This window comes from Panthera pardus, unplaced genomic scaffold, assembly GCF_024362965.1.
Source record: "Panthera pardus isolate Hobbes unplaced genomic scaffold, ASM2436296v1 HiC_scaffold_8, whole genome shotgun sequence".
Classification (NCBI taxonomy): domain Eukaryota; kingdom Metazoa; phylum Chordata; class Mammalia; order Carnivora; family Felidae; genus Panthera; species Panthera pardus.
This window is the reverse complement of record NW_026527013.1, coordinates 51,367,873-51,374,479: the sequence shown is the minus strand read 5'-3', so window position 1 is coordinate 51,374,479 and position 6,607 is coordinate 51,367,873.

The following is a 6,607-nucleotide window of genomic DNA, read 5'->3' as shown; positions in this document are numbered from 1 at the left end:
TTTTTAACTTATTTTAGAAGGAAACGTGTGCAACTAAACAAAAATAACCCAATTTAAAAATGGGCAAAGGCCAGGGGCCCCTGGGTGGCTCAGTCGGTTGAGCATCCGACTTCCGCTCAGGTCATGATCTTTCAGTTTGTGAGTTCGAGCTCCGTGTGGGGCTCTGTGCTGAGAGCCTGGAGCCTGCTTCAGATTCTGTGTCTCCCTCTCTCTCTGCCCCCTCCCTGCTCATACTCTGTCTCTCTCTGTCTCTCAAAAATGAATAAAAGTTTAAAAAAAATTAGAAAAAATAAAAATGGACAAAGGCTTCAATATTTCTCCAAATAAATACACATATGGCCAATAGTCACATGAAATGATGCTCAACATCATGAAGAAAATGCAAATTAAAGCCAAAGTGAAATACCTATTTTAGTGGCTAAATTTTTTAAACAATGGACAGTTGCAAGTTCCAGTAAGTATGTAGAACAATGGAGCATGTGTTGCTGGTGGCAGCGCAAGATGATACAGCCACTTTGTAAAACAGTTTAGCTTTTCCTCAAAAAATTAAGCAGAATTGGGGCACCTGGGTGGCTCGGTTAAGCGTCTGACTTCGGCTCAGGTCATGATCTCGCGGTTTGTGAGTTCTAGCCCCGCATTGGGCGCTGTGCTGACACCTTGGAGCCTGGAGCCTGCATTGGATTCTGTGTCTCCTTCTCTCTCTGCCCCTCCCCCGCTTGTGCTCTGTCTCTGTCTATCAAAAATAAGTAAATGTAAAAAAAAAAAATTTTTTTTTTTAATTAAACAGAATTGGGGTGCCTCTGTGGCCCAGTTGGTTAAGCATCTGACTCTTGGTTTTCAGCTCAGGTCACACTTTTTGGGTTGAAGCCCGGTGTCAAGCTCTGCACTGACAGTGCAGAGCCTGCTTGGGATTCTCTCTCTCCCTCACTCCTGCTCCTTCCATGCTCCTCGCACCCCGTGCCCAATAAATAAATAAACTTAAAAAAAAGTTAAACAGAATTACCACATGACTCAGCAATTATACTCCTAGATGTATACCCAAGAAAACTGAAAAACAGATGTTCAAACAAAAACTAGTACATTATGTGGCTAAAGCATTGTTTGTAGTAGCCCCAAAGTGGAAACAAGTCAAATGTTTGTCCATCAGCTGATGAACAGGTAAAGAAACGTGGTTTAAATATCCATACAGTAAAATATTATTCAGTCATAAAGAGAAATGAAGTACTGTACTGATTCATGCTACAAAATGGATAAACCTTGACATTATGCTAAGTGTGAAAAGACTAAGATTCTCTTAGTATGAAATGTCCAGACTAAGCAAATATATAGACACAGAAAGATGAGTGGTAGTTTAGGGCTGGAAAGAGTGAGGATATTGGGGGTGGTAGCTAAAGGGTATGAGGTTTTTCTGGGGGTGGGGGTGGGGTGATGAGAATGTTCTGAAATTGGATAGTAATGATGGTTGTACAGCATTGTGAATATACTAAGAAACTGTACAGTTTAAAATATTTAAAATAGTGAATTTTATGTTATGTGAATTTTATCTCAAAGGAAACTTTGGTCTCATGGGAAACTCATCTGGAGTTTCCTCTAATGCAAAATGATACTTCTTTCTTAAGAGTTATTGCAGGATTTAAATGAGATTAACATGTTACCAGTCTCCTAATTGAAGTAGACAATGCCCCTAAAAATAGTACAATGAAAACAAGGTTATTAAAATTCTGGCCAGATACTGTTCGCTGCAAAAGGCTCTGAATAGACTCTAAATATGAGGCCGTTCTCTATTCTCTAAAAGGATAAATTATCAAGTATCAGAGATAAACTAGCACTAAATGAGGCTTTCTTGACATGAGAAGCATTAAAATATTGAAAAGATTATTTTACCTGATACAGTGTTATTTAATGCATACCTTTATACTATGTAAAATCATTTATAAACAGATTTCACACTTAGGGAAGCATTGCTCTAAGGCATATTATTTGCCTGTGGAATCATGTTAGGTGTCATTTAAGTGACAGCATTTATTGAGCAGCTATTACGTGTCCGGAATTCTTTTAGGCACTAGGGATACAGCAGTGAAAAATTCTTCTAGAGCTTATATTCTAATGGAAAATACAGACAATACAGGAAACGCATAACATTCCTGACATGATGAGAATAATGGAGAAAAATTAAGCAAGTTTGGGGAATGGAGAGTGCTGGAGAGATGGAGGGGAATGCTTACTTTATATATCAGGTGGTTAGGAAAAGCTTCTTTGATAAGGTAACGAAGTAGAGCCTGAAGGAAATGAGAGAGCAAGCTACTTGAATATCTGGGAGAAGAGCATTTCAAGCAGAGGTCAAGAGGATGTTCAAAAGGGTCTGGGAAGATCCAGGAGATCAGTGCGGCTGGGGAGGAGTGGATGAAAGGGACAGAAATAGAGGATTAGGTGGGATGGATACATCATATAGGCCACTGTTTTACGAATTATCAAGCATTCAAAAAGGATCACTCTGGCTGCTGCATGGGCAAGGATGGAAACAGTTACCAGACTATTTCAGTGGTCCAAATGGAAAATAATAGTAATGGCTCAAATTAGAGTATTAGTGGCTGTGGTGAGAATTGTCAAATTCTGTTGTATTTTAAAGGATGACCTATCATTGCTGGTGGATTGGATGTGGTTTTGAAAAGAAGGTAAAAGGTAAGCATCAGACCTGGTCAATTTGCTGGTCTAAAGTGCCCTACTCTTGGGGGATGCCTGCTGAAGAACTGCTGAAACGCTGTGAAGGAAGTAAACATGGACAACTTTGCTCTTTAAAGTTCTGATTCTGATTTATTGCAAAGAATTTTAGCTTATATCAGAAAACCCTGATATCTACTGTAAAAGTATTGACTAAAGTGGATCCTTGCTCCAAGATGCCAGTTTGGATAAGTGGCGTATATGAGTGGGAATAGAAGCCTCTAATTTCTTTCTAACTGGCCGTAGTGTTATGTTAAACTGAAGTGACCTCTATGTTATTAAGCACATGATTAAATTTGGTAATTCCCATTCAGATATAGTGACACAAATTAAGAATTCGGCAATAGTTGTTCCCATGAACTCTGATATGTGTTTCACCCTAATAGCTGTCTATTCTTGCCCATTTTTAAGGCTAAGACAGAGTCACAGTTAGAAAGTCAAATAGTACAGCTACTCCCCAGCCCAGCCTAGCCCCTTCCTTTGCGCTTTTACAGAAGCAAGAACTATTAACTATTTCTTCCTTCAGTTCACATGGTGACTTCCTCCATGTCTCTAAATAACCTGCTTATAGTGCTGTTTCTTATGTTTTCAGTTTGGGGCATTGTCTACAGACTCTGTTACAATACTTGAGGTAGCCTATTAATATCCCCACCATCCTATTTTGCCTTTCTTTCTCTTCCCATTAAAGTTACAACCCAGGGGTGCTTGGGTGGCTCAGTTGGTTAAGCATATGACTCTGATTTCACTCAGGTCATGATCTCACAGTTTGAGTTTCAGCCCCATGTCTGACTCTGCGTTGACAGCGCAGAGCCTGCTTAGCATTCTCTCTCTCCCTTTCTCTATCTCGACCTCTCCCCGACTCACTCTGTCTCTCAAAATTAAATAAACGTAAAAAAAATGATACAACCCATATATGGGGTGCCTGTCTAGCTCAGTCAGAAGAGTATGTGATGCTTGATCTTGGTGTCATGAGTTCAAACCCCATGTTGAGTGTAGAGATTTTTATTTTTATTTTATTTATTTTATTTTATTTTTAAAAATATGTATTTATTTTGAGAGAGAGAGAGTGCACAAGCAGGGGAAGGGCAGGGAGAGAGGGAGAGAGAGAGCCCTATCTGGGACTTGATTTCACAAACCATAAGATTGTGACCTGAGCCAAAATCAAGAGTCAGATGCTTAACTGACTGAGCCACCCAAGCACCCCAAATGTAGAGATTATTTAAAAATTTTTTAAACATTTATTTATTTTTGAGAGACAGAGTACAAGTGGGGGAGGAGCAGAGAGAGAAGGAGACACAGGATCCAAGGCAGGCTCCAGGCTCTGAGCTGTCAGCATAGAGCCCGAGACAGGTCTCAAACCCACTAACAGCAAAATCATGACCTGAGCTGAAGTTGGATGCTTAACCAACTGAGCCATCCAGGCGCCCCAAAGATTATTTTAAATAGATAAAGTTACAATCTGATATAGTTTGTTCCCGGATGTTAAATTTACAAAGTAAATTTAAGTGATATATTAAACATCTTTTTGTTCTGTCAACTATAGACAGCATCTCTTGATCCCTCATACTGTATGACAAGGGTTTTGTCAGCACTCCTGGCCTTTCCTCTACCTATTCTTCCTTCTTTGTACCTTCCATTTGGAATTCCAATTCCATTGGATCCAATTCCATTGGATCCCTGTGGGGATATAATTGAAAGATGCAGGTCCCTACACCTGCTTCTCGCTCAATAAACTACTGAAATGCCATCTTCCCCGAGAAAACCTTTTGGGACCTCATTGGGAAAATGAGTCATGTGTCTATAATCCCATTAACAAAATGATAGCCTAGGAGTCCATGAACTCTTAACCCAACAGACCTTTGGCCTGTTGGGTGTTAACAACCAGAGGCGGAAACAACCAACTTGGCTATGCCCTAAACATGCTGAGGTTTATTTACTTTTCTCATGCCCTTTCGAACCAAAGGCTATAAAACTGCCTTAGTAATATAATTCCTGTGAGAACTCTCCGATGGAATTAGTGACATCACAGTGAATTTTCAAGAGAATGTACATGAAATTTATTGTTCACCTTGAACTTCATATGGATAAATTGATTTAAAAGCAAGTCATTCACTTTGAAAGGAACTGCATCTTGGCTGTAACTGAGATTGTAAGGGTTGGGGAGGCAGAAAGATGGTATGAGCTGGGAAGCAAAACACTGCTGCCACCTAGTGGTTACTCATTCTGAAATACTACAATTCTTTCAAACCACAGGCAGCTGAATTAGTACAGTCCCAAACCAGAGAAACTTCCATTTCCTCCTCTTTTGTTAGAGAAAGATGTTAGACAACCTTTTGTAAATGGTCAAAGGCAAAACAAGGTATTAATGGGATTAGCCTGTGAGAGCTGCTCGTCTTTTGTGTAATCAGAAGAATTAACAGAGCACTGACAAAGGCAAACTGCTGTAGGTCAAGATGGACAGCGACCAAATCTCTAGCATGAAGTGGCAGTTCCAAAAGGAAGCAGAAGGTGCAACAAATGAACAGAGAGGGACCACAGTAAGGCAGGACGCTCAGTAGTGGTCACTGCAATAGCAGCATGGGTCCAGAGGAAAGCAGAATCAGAAGCAAGGTCAGCAGGGATGATGACGATCAAGTCACATAGACTCAGGATCACTAGTCAGCAACAGTTCTGAAGAACAGGGCAGTCAGGGAACAAAATGTAATTAAATTGACCCTATCTCCTAATATTCCTATGGAGTAGATGTTGTTAATCAGCCCTGTTCTACAGATGATGAATTAATTTGAGGCTAAATCACTAACCCAAAGTCACAGAACTAATGAGGTTTAGAGCCAAAATTTGAACCAAAGCAGTTTGACCCCAGAGTCGGAGCTCTTAACTACTATGCTTTTCTGCTTCCCTGAGGGAGAGGGAACCTGGGATTTCACTCCTCTAACTCTTTTGACTGTTGTATTGAGGGATGGTTGTGAATTAGAACTCTGAAGGTGGTTAAGATTTGGACCTAGATCTACTAGGTCCCTAGTAGGTCTGGCACCTACTTGCAGGAGGTATTTAACCTTTAAGGAATTAAGTTTCCTTACTTGTAAAATAGGGATATAAAGGAGGCCAATACGTTGCTTCAAAGATTTGTTGAGATAATACACAGTTTCTGTCATATGGCAGGTAAGATAGCTTGCCTACAAAGACAATTGCCAATGATTCTCATGATTGTAAGTACTACTACTCTCAGCAAGGGGTGGAGTCTGTTTCCCTTCTCCTAGAATCTGGGCTGAGCTTTTGGCTTGCTTTGACCAGTGGAATGTGTCAGGTGTATTGTTGGCTAGCTCCAAGCCTAAGTCTTAAAACTTAAGTCTTGCTTCCTTGGACCATCTGTGCCACTAGATAAGGAAGCCCAGCCTAGATTCTTGTATGGTAAAAACCACATGGAGAAAGAGGCACTAGGGAGCCAAGATCCTACCTGAGCTCACCTTGTGGATGTGGCCACATGAGTGTACCACATGAGATCAGAACTGACCTGCCAACCCACAGAATTATGAGAAATAAATCGTTGTTAAACTACCAAGTTTTGGGATAGTTTGTTATGCAGCTGTGAGAAATAAGCCCACTGACCCAATCAAAGGAGGGACTTGGAGACTCAGAGCACAGTGAAGTGAGGCTTTAATCAACATTCTTACAAGAGTGGGTGTCTAATGGACAAGCATACTCAGGGCAGTTACAGCAGACAATTTATCTCCTAGCACGCAAGTCCCTCCCCTGATTCCTCATTAGCTGATACTACAGAGGTTACAGCCTTACCCCCATGTTGCCTATGCTCATATAAGGCAAAAAGTAGTCTGATTGGAACAAATGTACATTCCTTGAAGTGATGCAGAGACTTCAGTTCTTT